Source organism: Solanum dulcamara, chromosome 2 (assembly GCF_947179165.1).
Source record: "Solanum dulcamara chromosome 2, daSolDulc1.2, whole genome shotgun sequence".
Lineage (NCBI taxonomy): Eukaryota > Viridiplantae > Streptophyta > Magnoliopsida > Solanales > Solanaceae > Solanum > Solanum dulcamara.
The window spans coordinates 71784358-71801519 of record NC_077238.1 but is presented as its reverse complement, the minus strand read 5'-3'; the positions used below and the strand labels follow the sequence as shown (position 1 = coordinate 71801519).

The following is a 17162-nucleotide window of genomic DNA, read 5'->3' as shown; positions in this document are numbered from 1 at the left end:
GAAAGCCTTACATACCTTAAATCCGAAGGTTTACTCCGAATTGGAATACTCTTGGATCCCTAGCCTTTTCTTCTCGCCGGAGCGTTTTGTGTACTACCCGGAGTATAAGAATAACCGGAGTAGTATTTTTATACTACTAAAACTAAAACTATATTTGAGAAGAAGTATATAGAGAGAAGAAATGCTTAGGAAAGCTTGATGAATAAAATGAGGAAATAAGGTGGGTATTTATAGATGGGAAAGAGGGACCTAACAATAAATAAAATAATTATAAAGAAAAATCTGAAAATTTAATGGAATATATTGATGTCATGGATGATGTTAAATGGAGGACAATTTATGTCATGCATGATGTCAAATGCATCTAGATGTTTCCATGGTAGGTAAGATGAGTTCTTTTTAACAGAATACTCATTTTTGAAGCTACGTTTGAATAAGATAAATTCCTTATTAGGATTTGGTTTCTTCATAAGAATTGTAGATATGGAAGTCTAGTTTCATATAGTTCAAGAGTCAACCAATTTGGAGCAACCTACAGTGAGATATGAATTTTCTTCTATCAACACTCAATTTCGTCACAGCACTATATCTTGCAAAGATTAATTTATTTGACCTACTTATACTCCGAATTTGAAGTTATGTTCTTCATGAAAGTTGTAGGTAAGGATGTTGTGATTACCCAGAAATTTGAATCACCTAATTTGGACCAACCTATGAAAAGTTATGCCCAAAATACAGAGGCTGTATTATTTTTGTCGAGAATTGAAATACCGACATACAACATTTTAGGGGTTGTTACAATATCTCCCCCTTGGGATCATTCGTCCTCGAATGAAGATGAAAATAGGAGACATAAAGAATGAATATCATCAATACATCAACTCCGATACTCAAATGGTTAATGACTCAAACTCAAGAATAAACATCGACTCAAAGGTAGAAGTAAGGAATATTACCTTGAATATCGTCATCAGAAGGCATAAATAGATGAGGATAGTTAGCCTTCATATCTTCTTCAGCTTCCCATGTAGCCTCTTCAATAAATTGATTTCGCCATAGGACTTTGACAGATGCCACTTCCTTAGTTCTTAATTTGCGAACCTGACGATCAAGAATTTGAACTGGAATCTCTTCATAACTCAAACTCTCTTTCACCCCAATGCTCTCAGCTGGGACAACAAGTGAAGGATCTCCCAAACACTTCTTAAGCATAGAGATGTGAAACACGGGATGAATAGCAGCTAATTCTGGAGGCAACTCCAATTCATAGGCTACGTTACCTACCCTCCTCATAATCTGATAAGGACCAATGTAGCGGGGACTAAGCTTCCCTTTCTTTCCAAATCTCATCACACCCTTCATGGGTGAAACTTTCAAGTATACCCAATCGTACACTTCGAACTCTAAATCTCTTCTTCTAACATCAGTGTAGGATTTTTGGCGACTTTGAGCAGTCCTCAACCTCTCTTGTATGGTTTTCACCTTCTCCATAGCTTGGTGAACCAAGTCTGGTCCAATCAACTCAGCTTCACCAACTTCAAACCAACCAATTGGTGATCTACATCTCCTCCCATACAGAGCTTCATAAGGAGCCATTTGAATACTCGAATGGAAACTATTATTGTATGCAAACTCAATAAGAGGTAAATGATCATCCCAATTACCTTTGAAGTCAATGACACAGGCTCTTAACATATCCTCCAAAGTCTGTATCGTACGCTCTGCCTGGCCATCTGTTTGCGGATGAAAAGCAGTACTAAGGTTCACTCTTGAACCCAAGCCCTTCTGAAATGACTTCCAAAACTGAGCAGTAAATTGAGCTCCCCTATCAGAGATGATAGACAAAGGAACTCCATGCAGTCTAACAATCTCTCTAAGATGCAGTTTGGCATAATCCTCTGCAGTGTTCGTAGTCTTAACCGGCAAGAAATGGGCCGATTTGGTCATCCTATCCACAATCACCCAAATAGAGTCATGTTGTTTGCGGGTTCGTGGTAAACCGGTAATGAAGTCCATATTGATCATTTCCCACTTCCATTCCGGTATCTCTATATTCTGAGCCACTCCACAAGGCCTTTGGTGCTCAACTTTAACTTGTTGGCAATTTGGGCACTTGGACACAAACTCTGCTATATCTCTCTTCATTCCACTCCACCAGTATACTTCTCTCAAGTCATGATACATCTTTGTTGAACCTGGATGGATGGAATACTTAGAATTATGGGCTTCTTTCATGATTCTCTCCCTAATACCATCAACACTTGGAACACATAATCTTTCTTGATATCTCAACACTCCATCTCCCCCTTTGGTAAAAGCCATTACCTTCTGCTTGTGAACCTCATCCTTCAGTTGAAGAAGAATAGGGTCCTGATCTTGCTTTTCTTTCACCTCTGCAACTAGAGATGATTCGGCTCCATTTCGTACTATTGTACCACCCTCACTAGAGTCAATAAGTTGAACTCCCAAACGCGCAAGTCTATGCACTTCCTTTGCCAACTCCTTCTTTTCCTCTTCCACATGAGTTGTACTTCCCATAGATAACCTGCTAAGAGCATCAGCAACTACATTTGCTTTACCTGGGTGGTAGAGAATGCTCATGTCATAATCCTTGAGCAACTCTAGCCATCTCCTTTGCCTCAAATTCAGCTCCTTCTGGCTGAATACATACTGCAAGCTCTTATGGTCTGTGAACACATCCACATGTACACCATAAAGATAGTGACGCCAAATCTTAAGAGCAAATACCACAGCTGCCAACTCAAGGTCATGAGTGGGGTAGTTCCTCTCATGAGTCTTAAGCTGCCTGGAGGCATAGGCAATGACCTTACCTTTCTGCATCAATACGCATCCCAACCCAACTCTTGAAGCATCACAATAGATTACAAAACCATCCATTCCTTCGGGTAGGGATAGTACTGGAGCAGTAGTCAATCTAGCTTTCAACTCTTGAAAACTTTTCTCACAAGCATCAGACCATTGAAACTTAGCCTTCTTCTGAGTCAGCTTAGTCAATGGTGAGGATATGGATGAAAATCCCTCAACAAACCTCCTGTAGTAACCAGCCAAACCTAAGAAACTCCTTATGTCGGTTGGAGAGGTGGGTCGTGGCCAGTTCTTAACTGCCTCAATCTTTTGAGTATCAACTTGGATTCCATCCCCAGATATAATATGACCTAGGAATGCTACAGACTCAAGCCAAAACTCACACTTTGAAAACTTAGCATACAACTCCTTCTCCTTAAGAGTTTGAAGGACAATCCTAAGGTGATTAGCATGCTCACTCTTACTTCTAGAGTAGACCAAAATATCATCGATGAAGACAATTACAAACGTATCTAGGTATGGCTTGAATACTCGGTTCATGAGGTCCATAAAAGCTGCTGGAGCATTTGTCAATCCAAAGGACATAACAAGAAACTCAAAATGACCATAGCGGGTTCGAAAAGCCGTCTTCGGGATGTCACATTCTCTCACTTTCAACTGGTGATAGCCTGATCTGAGGTCTATCTTAGAGAAACATGTGGCACCCTGAAGTTGGTCAAATAAATCATCTATTCTGGGGAGAGGGTACTTGTTTTTAATGGTGACCTTGTTTAGTTGTCGGTAATCAATGCACATTCTAAGGGACCCATCTTTCTTTCGCACGAATAGGACAGGAGCGCCCCAAGGTGAGACACTTGGCCTAATAAACCCCTTATCTAAGAGGTCTTTCAGTTGTTCTTTCAACTCTTTCAACTCAGCAGGAGCCATCCTATAAGGAGGAATGGAGATAGGTTGTGTATCAGGAAGGACATCAATACCAAAGTTTATCTCTCTATCAGGAGGGATTCCAGGTAGATCCTCAGGAAAGACTTCAGGAAACTCATTCACAATGGGAACTGACTCAAGAGATGGAGTCTGATCATTAATATTTTTGACTCGAACTATATGATATATACATCCCTTAGAGATTAATTTTCTGGCCTTAAGGTAGGAAATAAATTTACCCCTTGGCACTACAGAATTCCCCTTCCACTCTAAGATAGGCTCGTTTGGAAATTGAAACTTGACAATTCGGGTCCTACAATCAACCGAAGCATAACAAGAATAAAGCCAGTCCATACCAAGAATCACATCAAAATCAACCATGTCCAACTCAACTAAGTCAGCCATGGTATCCCTATGATAGATTGACATAGTACAATTTCTATAGACCCTCTCAGCTAAGATAGAATCACCAACAGGAGTAGACACACTGAAAGGCTCAAGAAGACACTCAGGAAGGATCTCAAATTTACTAGCCAAGTAAGGAGTCACAAAAGATAATGTAGCACCCGGATCAAGTAATGCATACACATCAAAAGAAAGGACTCGGAGCATACCAGTAACAACATCGGGTGCATTCTCTTGGTCTTGGCGACTACCCATAGCATACAGACGGTTGGTTCCCCCACCTGCACTTGAAGCTGCACCTCTATGATTACCTCTATTCTGTGGAGCTGCAGAAGAAAACTGAGCTCTATTACTTCCATCTCCCTGCCTTTTTGAAGGACACTCATTCTGGAAGTGACCTATCTTTCCACATCCGTAGCAAGCATTGGTGCCCACACGACACTCTCCCAAATGGAGCCTCCCACATCTAGCACATGGTGGTTTTCCTCTAGAACCTTGAGCCATACTTAATTGGGACTGAGAACCTTGAGATCGAAAGTTTTGGTGACTTAGCGATCTCTGATCATACCTGGTATTAGGTGTAAAAGCATTTGTTGGGGAAGGTGCATAATTGGAAGACCTTTTCTGAAAGAAAGACTTGTTACCCTTCCCTTGCTTCTGCTCATTCTCATGCCCAGCAGACTTAGCCTTCTTGCTTAGGTGTTCTTCTCGGTCCTTTTTCTTGTCATCCTCAACCTGCTGAGCATACACCATCAATCTAGAAAAATCCATGTCAGAAATCATTAGCATTGCCTTACATTCTTTCTTTACATGTTTGCCTAGGCCAGAGACAAACTTCCTCATCTTAGACCTCATATGAGGAATCATTTCTGGGGCATATTTGGACAATTGAATAAACTTCAAACTATACTCTTTCACAGTCATACTCTCTTGCTTGAGGTTCACAAACTCCTCAATTTTTGCTTCACGTAGCTCTTGGGGAAAAAAGTTATCAAGAAATGCTCTTTCAAACTCATCCCAAAGAGCAGGCTCTGCATCTTCACCTCTACTTTCTTCCCACTGGTTATACCAGACATTTGCGACATCCTTGAGTTGATAAGACACCAACTCAACACCCTCAATCTCTGTAGCATGTATCGCTTTTAGTATCTTCCACATCTCATCAATGAAATTTTGGGGGTCTTCATCAACGTTAGAACCCGTGAAGACCGGTGGATTCATTCTTAGAAAATCTCTGATCCTCGTGGCAGCAGACGGCTCTTGATAACTAGAGCTAGGAGTTGGTGAACTCTGGCTACTATTTCGAGCAGCCACCAACTGGGTGAGCATAGCAATCGCTCCTCGAAAATCATCCTCAGAAGTAGGAGTGGTCTGAACAGTAGGTACTTGGGGTACCTCAGTAGACCTTGCAGGTCGGCCCCTAGTTCTCCGTGGAGGCATCACTGACTGTGGAACCTCAGTGCTGGCAGCGTTCCTCTGACTAGCTGAACGTTTAGGACGCATGTCTGAAACGTGTAAACGCACGAATTAGAAAGAAAGATTTTATAGAGTTAAACTCTATCGCACGAACTCAGATTATGAAAGAAGTGAAATAATTCCTAATGTCCTATAGCTTCCTGATTATAAGTGTGGTGCACGACACACCCATAAACAAGACTCTACTAGACACGGCTTCATAGATACCCTAGGACTCTTGAACTCTGTGCTCTGATACCAAGTTTGTCACACCCCGAGAGGGTACCCTAGGCGTGGCCGGCACTCAGAAACCATTTCTGACTTCTGAGAGAACCACTTGGTCTCATTTCTTATTTATTCATGAGCGGAAGACTTAAGAATACTAATGTGGGCTTGTCATAATCAAAGGAAAAATAGATAATTATTAGAAGAAGTAGTTTCTAAGGAGAACTACTCCGATTACATCATCAGACTCTGTCTATGAAGCCTCTAATACTCTTAGATGGTGCCAATGACATGTCCATGGCTACCTTAAAAGAAACATCACACTCAACAATAATAAAAGGATAAGGAGTTCCTTCGAATACAAGAAGGACTCACCAAATAGCTGAAAAGAAATGATCTTCAACGATGCGCCTGTTGAGGATCTCTAACACCTGTATCTGCATCATAAAACGATGCAGGTCGAATGACGTCAGTACGTGGAATGTACGAGTATGTAAAATGGCAGGAAGGTAAGGATAGATATCAAGATACTCCTCTCAATAAAACTCAGCTTAGAACTCAACATCATCTCAACATGAATATGTAATGCAAGTTTAAAATATAATAATAAAAATAATAGTAATAAGCAATGCTTACTCAGTTGGGAGTTTCTCTAACCGACAACCATCACTTATGAGCTAGCGATGATACAACGAAGCGATGTCGTTGCCACATCCATCCAATACCTTGCCAGGGTAAAGGACATCACCATCTTGGATCCATTCATCAAAGTCCTCTTTTTGGGACTTAAGAGGCATAGCCTCCATCCTACGCTGGCTACGTAGTTCTGGGGTTTGAGTCAATTAAACTCTTACCCAACTCGGTGCTCAATACTACTCCCAAAATATGTGCTCATATTAAACTCATCATCTAGTCTCATTGGACTTTAATTTAAATCATCAAACTCATCTCATTTCATGTTCATCAATCATTATACTTCCAAAAATATCATTTACATCTCATCAAAACATCTTGCTCAAAATATCATTTTCTCAAATTCATTCAAATTCAACTCTTTTACTCTTTCAAAACTCAATAAAATACATATATAGTATTAATTCATATAACTCTCTTTTTATCAATAAAAATAATAAAAAGCCAACATCTTTACTCAAAACATATGTAAAAATATTCATGAACATCAAATCAATTAGAATTCATGGGAAAGTAGCCATGAACAATAATTCCAATAATATGAGAGATAACAATAATAATAATATTAATGCATAAATATATCAAACTCAATAGAAGAAGAATTAATTCATCTAGAATTCAAGATTTGAATAAAACTCAACTATAACTCAATTATAATAAATTTAAATATTGGACGCATGGACGAACTCAATCCAATGCTATGAAAGCCTTACATACCTTAAATCCGAAGGTTTACTCCGAATTGGAATACTCTTGGATCCCTAGCCTTTTCTTCTCGCCGGAGCGTTTTGTGTACTACCCGGAGTATAAGAATAACCGGAGTAGTATTTTTATACTACTAAAACTAAAACTATATTTGAGAAGAAGTATATAGAGAGAAGAAATGCTTAGGAAAGCTTGATGAATAAAATGAGGAAATAAGGTGGGTATTTATAGATGGGAAAGAGGGACCTAACAATAAATAAAATAATTATAAAGAAAAATCTGAAAATTTAATGGAATATATTGATGTCATGGATGATGTTAAATGGAGGACAATTTATGTCATGCATGATGTCAAATGCATCTAGATGTTTCCATGGTAGGTAAGATGAGTTCTTTTTAACAGAATACTCATTTTTGAAGCTACGTTTGAATAAGATAAATTCCTTATTAGGATTTGGTTTCTTCATAAGAATTGTAGATATGGAAGTCTAGTTTCATATAGTTCAAGAGTCAACCAATTTGGAGCAACCTACAGTGAGATATGAATTTTCTTCTATCAACACTCAATTTCGTCACAGCACTATATCTTGCAAAGATTAATTTATTTGACCTACTTATACTCCGAATTTGAAGTTATGTTCTTCATGAAAGTTGTAGGTAAGGATGTTGTGATTACCCAGAAATTTGAATCACCTAATTTGGACCAACCTATGAAAAGTTATGCCCAAAATACAGAGGCTGTATTATTTTTGTCGAGAATTGAAATACCGACATACAACATTTTAGGGGTTGTTACAATACATGTATATATATGTATATGTATCATAAGTCTAAAGTGATATCAGATTTGTTAATGATACATAACATTTCAATGTATCATTAATATTTCAGAACTCATTTAATACCAAATAAATAGCAAAATAACTTTAAATGCTCATACCTTTTACTGTCAGATCTTTTAACTTTGAAATTGAATCCATTATCAATTTTGTATGTGGCCATTACAACAACTATTGTTGTTTTGTCCTTATACAATTGTTTCTCCTTCATTTCCACACCAATTGTATCAGTTATGTGGTTCGTCACATCCAATTCCGATATATAACAAGTTGCAGCATTCTCAGATTCATCTAAACTAAGAACTTGTGTATCATTCGTGTTTGCTTCGACACAAACAATTGCACCAGATATAGCATCGAATGATTGTATCTCACAACTCTTTTTATCTGATGTTGTTATGCACAGGGGATACATTGCGAATCTGGGCTCGTTCTTCAACTCTATGTAAAGCTTAACACCTATATAATTGCGAATAATCATTGGCGATGAGTTATCTTGCACGATGTATCGAATTTCAATACTTTTCAATGATTCATCTATGCTCAATTCAGCAGCAATTGCTGATTTTAGAATCACGAACGATATATTGTCGCCAACTACGATTTCATCACTTATGTATCTTTCATAACTCACCTCGGATTGCCAAACTCCAGAATGTCTCAGTAAAATCGAGATATTCATCTCGAATAGTTTGATGAATTTCGAAAATTGGATTGAAATTTGATAGAATTCTATGCTTTGCTCGATTGGATTTTTGAATTTTCGAATTCCTCAAACTGTTACAATTTGTTTGGGTTAATTCTCTTCTTTTACTACGTGATTGATTGAAAAAAGGAAACTTAATTTGATTTACATTACCTTTCCATAAAAAACTCAACAACATTAATTACTATGTATCAAGCTATAGAGTTATGTATCCGAAAATTGGCCAAAAGCAGGGAATTCAGGTAATTTAAGAAAGAGTAGAAATAGGTTGTAATTGAGCTTTTTCAATATGAAATTTAAGTAAAATTTATGAAAATTATTTACATGTCTGATTTTTCTTTAAAAATTAAATTCTTCACTTAACTTTGAACAATAAATATTATGCGCTTCATTGATTGCATCATTAACAGAGTACTTGTTGAAAGTACATAAACAGACTATAAATTCCAAAAGCAGCCAAATTTACATGGTGATACATGACATGAGATTGAAATAATAAAAACTGAAAAGAATCCGTCCAGTAATTTAAATAAGAAAAACAGTAAATTACTCTGAATGAGTATTACATCAACCGCGTGGACTTGTTTTGAAAACTACCAGTTCCATAGACGGGACTACTACTAATATACAATTAGACCAGAATTGAACTGGAGAAATCTTGATCACGAACATCAACTCATGACATAGTGCTAGATTGACCTGATGCTTCATCAGTCTAGCTTGGCATGTGTTTCTGTTTTTTGGTATTCAGGAAGTCCACAGTTACCTACCAGACAAGGAACAAACAGAATAGTATAATTGAACTGCATTTTCTGAATAATTAATCAAGAGTATGAATGCCTGACTGGCATCCCATGATATGATACCAAATCATTAGAACCTGCTGGTCACACATTCTAGCAATAAGTGAAGACACGAAATAACATAAAGGGAGATCAAACACAAACATTATAAAAGAGAGATGTAGCAATAGAAGCCGCTAAGGTAGAACATAAACATTACACCATCAAGGCGGAAGTGCGTAGTAGATAAATAGATGAGTCATCGGTTAATTACTAGATTATATAAAGAATTCATAAGTGGCCAAATTCAGGCAATCGAATACAAATTGAGTCTTTCTGTACCAACCACTACTAAATATTTAATTAATCACACCAGCATCATAGTGATGAATGACCTGGCCGTAATAAGAAAACAATATTCTTTTATATGAGAAAGGTTGGTCAATAATGGCAGTACATATAAAAAGGCAAAGAACGAGCCCTTCATTAATTTTAAAACAATCATCAGGGTGCTCATTTTTAACATAATAAGGACCGGAAGACCACTATGACACAGCATAACAGAATACAGCATATGCAACAAGTGACAAAGATATGCCCTTAGATCCAGGATCTTGCTATCATATTTCAATCTGTAAAAGAAAATCAACCCCCTACTGGTGAAACAATAGGACTATCACTAATGATAGATCATCAAAAAACACTTTTTTTTGTCTTTTCAAGGTAAAATGAAATTTTATTATCACATCACGCAGAAGGAGCCTCAAAAAGTTAGAACATGATAGTCAAATTGAAAGCATACTCCCTATGATTGATTGATTGTATTCACTTTCTAGCTAATTCTCGAAAAATGTTGCCACACCCGTATCGGATCCTCCAGACATGCACTATTTTCTGAGTAACATAGATTTCCAGCACATGGATAAATTCCAAAGGCCCCTTTCTCCAATCAAATTTTTGCACCGCACAAAAGAAAGTTTATACCTACTAAAAGCATAATGGCAGCACCATTCTCTCTGAATAGTTAACTCCCCATTAGACAAAGATCAAGCAATTTATGTCTATCGACAATATCTCCAGCTATGCCAGTGTACTAAGTACTTGCCTTTAATAGAAATTAATTACTCACTAGGGAGCAATTTTTACCCAAATCAAATTTCCAGCTAGGGATATATGAGACTTTTTGGTTCTTTCCATTCCAAATATAATTCTAACTAGAGCCACTCTTACCATTAAAGCACAAGTTATCCCACATTTTCACTAACTAATTGGTTCTCTATATGGTCTTATTATCCCCGTACTCTTGAATTTTGACTACAGATTCAGGCATTCTATACAGACATCATTCAGCATGAAGCATTTCCCATCTATTGGGGAAAGGCAAAAAGCAGCGTGAAATATCAAAAGAAGCAAACCTTTCTGATAAGAAACGGATTACTTGATTACAACAACATACCCAGTAAAATCCCACAAGTGGGGTCTGGGGAGAGTAGGATGTATGCAGACCTTATTACTACCTCATTGAGATATAGAGGTTGTTTCTGAAAGACTTTCAGCTCAAAAGTATCAGCCCAAATAAGAGAGAAAAACAATATATATAGCATAATTGCTAAAGTGAAATGCAATGCAAATTTTACAAAACAAGAACAATACGATAGCAAAATAATGTGATAATCGAAAGGCAATAGCATCACAACTAAAACAAGCCATGCCTAGACCTAACACCAACCCTAAACCGTCACAAGGCAAGACAACATGATACCCCTACTAGCCTTCTACCCTATTCTGCGACCTCTACTCCTTTCTATCTAAGGTTATGTACTCGGTGATATGGAGTTGCGTCATATCCTATCTAATTAACTCTCCCCAATACTTTTTCGGTCTACCCCTACCCCTCCGCATAACCCACAAATCCAACCGCCCGCTCCTCCTAACTGGGGCGTCGACCCCCATCCTCTACACATGCTCAAACTATCTCAATCTCGCTTGTCTCATCTTGTCTGCCATAGAAGTCACCCCCACCTTCTCCTGAATAATCTCATTCCTAATCTCATCATTCGTAGTATGTCCACACATCCATCTCAGCATCCTCATCTTCGCAACATGCATCTTCTGAACATGAGAGTTCTTGAATGGCCAGCACTTCACTCCATATAACAACAACGGTCTAACCATCATTCTGTAAAACTTACCCTTAAGTTTAGCTGGTATCTTTTTATCACACAGGACTCCAGAAGAAAGCCTCCATTTCATCCATGCTGCCCCAAATGCGATGCGTGACATCTTCGTCGATGTCCCCACTACTCTAGATGACGGATCCAAGGTATTTAAATCTTTCTTTCTTGGGATAGGTTGAGTGGAAAGCCTCACTTTCATGCCCTCTTCATCCCTCGCAACACTAAATTTGCACTCCAAGTATTCTATTTTGGTCTTGCTCAATTTGAATCCTTTGGACTCCAGAGTTTGTCTCCAAACCTCCAACCTATCATTAACTCTGTCTCGAGTCTCATCAATCAAAACTATGTCATCTGCAAATAGCATACACCATGGAACCTCCTCCTACATAGACCATGTCAGCTCATCCATCACCAAGGCAAAAGGAAAAGGACTCAGTACCGATCCCTGATGTAGTCACATCTCAACAGAAAAATGCTCTAAGTCACCTCCCACTATTCTAACCCGAGTCTTGGCTTCAGAATACATGTCCTTTATCGCCCTAATATACACCATCAGTACACCTTTAGCCTCCAGACACCTCCAGAGAAAATTCCTCGAAACTTTGTCATAAGCCTTTTCAAGATCAATGAACACCATATGAAGATCCCTCTTTCTTTCTCTAAATTTTTCCACCAATCTCCACATAAGATGAATTGCTTTAGTAGTTGACCGCCCCGGCATGAATCTGAACTGATTCTCTAAAATTGACTCTCCTCTCTTCACCCTCATCTCCATCACTCTTCCATATCTTCATAGTGTGGCTTACCAATTTGATAGCCCTCTAATTATTACAGTTTTGGATATCACCCTTGTTCTTGTACAATGAAACCATAGTAGTGTTTGGAGAAGCGAGAAGCGGAAAAAAACGACGGGGGCTCGCTTCACAGAAGCGTGAAGCGAAGCGCGAAGCGAAGCGCATGCTTTTTTCAGAAAAAACACTATTTAGTATTAAAATATAAAATATAAAATATGCATAGATAAATAATCAAGAACTCAAAAGACTTAGATTAAAAAGTAACTAGATAGTCAATAATCCTCATAAGTAACAACATATAAAGCAAATGCATAATCAAATCACAAAGAGAGCAAAATCTTATTCTTCAACAAGATCCTCAAACTCTTGAAGTGCCATCAACAAGGGTTCTACTTCTACTTGGTCCTCATCTTCTTCCTCATCGGAGGACTCATCAACAAGAGTTCTACTTCTAATTCTTAGGCCAATTTTGGGTTTTTTCTCTATGATAAGCATCTTCTTGATTTCTCATTGAAGCCCATCAACTTTAGTGCAAGTAAGCCGACATGGATGCTATCACTTTCGTTTCAGGTCTTAGTAAAAAGTCTAGGCTGCAAGGTATGGAAAAGATCGAGGAAAATTATTTAAGCACCATCTATACCAATTTCATCACCGACCAAGGGTGAAGAAAGAGCTGGTTTTCATAAACCTACAACAATCGTCTTCACAGATACAGTTTCCTAAAACAATCACACAAATAAAGCCTATCTGGCCAAACCTCACTACAATGTTTTTCCTTAGTTGCCCCCTGTGCTCAGACGTACCTAAACCTATCAAAGGTTAAAGATAATTGCCAGGCTAGTTTGTACTTTTGTAGCGATCAAATAAAAAAGGTTCTTTTTAATTTCTCATTGAAAAAGATCTACTAATGCAAGTATAATGAACTGAAAGGGAAACTCCAGATTGAACAAGAAAATAGGAGGCAAAATAAGTGAACAGTTAATGACAGGCAATAATCATCCAGAAAGGTTTTTTGGATTAAGTTTGGCAGGTAACATCCTAAACAAAATCTATGAGCCTTAATCCAAATTCCAATCATCAAGGTTCTATTGGCCATTATAACTTTGCAATACTCTTGCAAGAAGCAGCAGATTACAGTTCATGAATGATTCCCATTTCTATAAGACCAATCCAGACACGAAAACCAAAACAAAAAAAAAAGAAAAACTTAAATTCTCTTTATTTTCTCATTATATTGTGAAGTACATATGTGCTGAAGGATCAGACAACTTTTGAGTAGTTATTAAAAAAGTGCGGTCCTGTGCACGAAGCATCCTACATTCACGTAAAGTTTGAGGAAGAGCCACGATGTAAGCAGCTTATCCTAACACAAGCATCAAAAACTGACCATGGCTCAACCCCATGAGTAGTTAATCAAAAAATATTGCAGATGTTATTAGCAAAATTGCTCTTTATTAACTGGCCTTACAAGATTGAGAAGCTCAACTTGTAATACAGAGAAGTTGAGAAGCTCAGTCTATAACATGGAACATGATTAGGATATAAAACACATACAGACACAAACGTCAAATAGCACAGGACACAGAAGGAAACTGATGCACAATTCAATCTGATGCTGTGGTGCTTGTATGTCCTATAGGTAAAGTGACAATAGAATAAACTGCAATTATTTGTGTCCAGGGAAAAAAGAAGTTGATAATTGGCATTATGATCAGAAAAGGAGGAAAATCTCATGATATAAACGGTGAAAGGTAGTTGATCCATAGTCTTCTACATATGTGGGCAACTCAATACAGCAATCCTGCAAAGTAACAAATTGGATAAAATGGGAGATTACCCTAAAGAAGGGTATAGTAAAAAACAGCTTATTTGGGTGCGAAGTACATTTGAGATTAACCTCAAAGCTACATATCACTCTATGGAGTGTAGAAGGTGTTGGGTTTTGGTGTTTTTCCCTTCCTATGTGGATAAATAAAAGCCCAAGTTGGACTAGCCCACTTTTGCCCATAAGCCCAATTCTTATGGTGCACATGTAAGACTCGTCTAGATATTATTTTCATAATTTACAAGAGTGATCAGCAGTCACAATAGAGAGAAAAGTGAGTGCAGATTTTCACACAAGCCCTAGCAACCTTTTTCAAATCGCAATTCCCGCTTCATTCCTTTTCCGATTGAGCTGATTTTTGGACAGCTTGTTCCTATCAACTTAATCTTTGATTGGGAACTTACAGAGGTGGATTTGGAGTCCTGTAGCTCCAGATTTTAGATCATGAACAGTAGCTGCGTTTGGTGATTTTATTCCTTTTACTTCTCTTTTTTTTGGTGCTATTTTGTAGTTGTTGTTGCTCATTGTTTGGCACTTCTTTGGTGGAAGGGGAGGACCCACCCTATATCAAGGGGTGTCAACCGACACTGCTTCGTTGAAACTTTTTAGTATTATATATAATAAAATATGAAAACATAACATTATATTATATTAATGACACTGCTTTGAACAAGTGAGCTCCATGGGTCGTTGGTTTGGTATGCGGATGGAACAGTCATCCGTTCAAGAGTGGATGAATTCGAACCTCTATAAGCTCGAAATTGGCTTATATTTTTGAGGCCTTTTCAAATAAAAGTAAATACTGAAGGGATTTGAACCTCAAACCTTTTATTCCTAGTCAAATTAGGATAACAGCTACCAGTTGAACTAGAATACAATTTGTATACGTTTTAGATAGTTTTTATTAATATACTATTGTTAGTTGTATCAATTATTTATTTTTTATGTATGTTTAAATATCGACACCGCTGGCAAAACAATCTGCGTACACCACGATTTGGTGGCCATTTTGGAGAACACTTTTGTAACTCTTGTTAATCATAGTGGAGCTTTTGGTCCCGTGGTTTAAACTCTTCACATCGAAGAGGTTTTTCACGTAAATTTGGTCTCGTATGTTGATTTAACTTTGCCTTGCTATAATTATTTTTGTTGATATGCTTGCTGCCCAAAATAGTGTTTGTGCTTGAATTTGTTTGTCTCCTCTTGGTTCAAATAGAAGAGAGTTTAGATTTGAGTTTTCTTCCACTATTTCCCTATCATGCATCTTTGCTTGTGCTTACCTTTCCCAACAAAGTGGTATCAAAACGTTGGTTGTTGTTGATTGTCTATTTGAATGATGGAGTCAAATATGAGCAAGATGGTGTGTTTGAATGGTAGCAATTATCATATTTGAAAAGACAAGATGAAAGATCTTCTATTTGTCAAGAAAATGCATTTACCTGTGTTTGCTTCTAATAAACCTGAGTCTATGAATGATGAGGATTGAGAATTTGAGCACCTACAAGTTTGTGGCTATATCAGACAATGGGTTGAAGATAATGTTAGAAATCACATTGTGAATGAGACACATGCTAGAAATTTATAGGATAAGCTCGAGACACTTTATGCTTCGAAGACTAGAAATAACAAGTTGTTCATGCTGAAACAATTGATGAATATCAGGTATAAAGAGGGCAATCCTATTACAGATCACATAAATGATTTTCAGGGTGTCCTTGACTAGCTGTCCGGTATGGGTGTAAAGTTTGATGAAGAAATACAAGGACTTTGGCTTCTTAATACTTTGCCAAACTCTTTTGAAACTCTTCAATTTTCTTTGACTAATTTTGCTCTCAGTGGTGTTGTAACTACGGAATATGCTAAGAGTGGTGTCTTAAATGAAGAGATGAGAAGAAGATCTCAAGGCTCATCTTCTTTAGTTTCACACTCCGATGTTTTGGTTACTGAAGACAAGGGGAGAAGCAAGTTCAGAGGTCACAATGAAAGCGATAAAAGTAGAAGCAAGTCAAAGTCTAAGTACAAGAATAGTACATGTGACTATTGCCACAAGAATGGGCATATCAAGAAATATTGCTGCAGGTACAAGAGAGATATGAGACAACAAAAGAAAGATGGCAATAGTGAAAATTGTGTTGCTATTGTTGCTAAGGATGATCTTCTTGTTGCTTGTGGTGAAAATGTCATTAATCTTGTTTGTGGTGAGTCTAACTGATTTGTGCATTCTGGTTCTACTTCTAATGTCACACCAAAGAAGGAATTATTTTCTTCTTACACTACAGGTAATTTTGAAATGTTGAAAATGGGCAACGAGAATGAGGTTGAGGTACTTGGCATTGGCACAGTTTGTTTGGAAAGTAACAATGGTTCGAGACTAATTCTCAACAATGTCAAGCATTCTTCAAATGTTCGCTTGAATCTAATTTCTGTAGGAAACCTTGATGATGATGGTTATGTTAACACCCTTGATGCTTGCCAGTGGAAGACTACTAAAGGTTCAATGATTGTGGCCTGAGGTGACAAGTTGTCTAACTTGTATGTATTCCAAGACTCCATTTTTAGAGACTCAGTAAATTTGGTGGAGAATGATACTTCATCAGAGTTATGGCATAGAAGGCTGAGTCATATGAGTGAGAATGTAATGACCCTGAAGGTCATTTTAGGAAACTTTTGCAAAATGACCGTTTTACCCCTCCCTACAGTTGCCCCGAGTTGTTTCTGATTGGTATCGAGTGTTGGTTTTGGAAAATTCTATGAAAAAGGTTGAGTATTGGGAGGTTTTGAGTTTTCAAAAGCTTAAAGTGTTCAA

At 37.7% G+C, this 17162-nt stretch overlaps 1 protein-coding gene across 1 annotated transcript in view; it reads right to left on the bottom strand.

Moving 5' to 3' along the window:
- Positions 1 to 9230: 9230 nt before the first annotated feature.
- LOC129880689 (pentatricopeptide repeat-containing protein At3g49740) overlaps positions 9231 to 17162 on the bottom strand; it is a 41879-nt gene continuing 33947 nt past the window's right edge. Inside the window, exon 3 of the mRNA XM_055954846.1 lies at positions 9231 to 9544. The gene's annotated coding sequence lies outside the window, so the exon portion shown is untranslated. The remainder of the gene's footprint in view (positions 9545 to 17162) is intronic.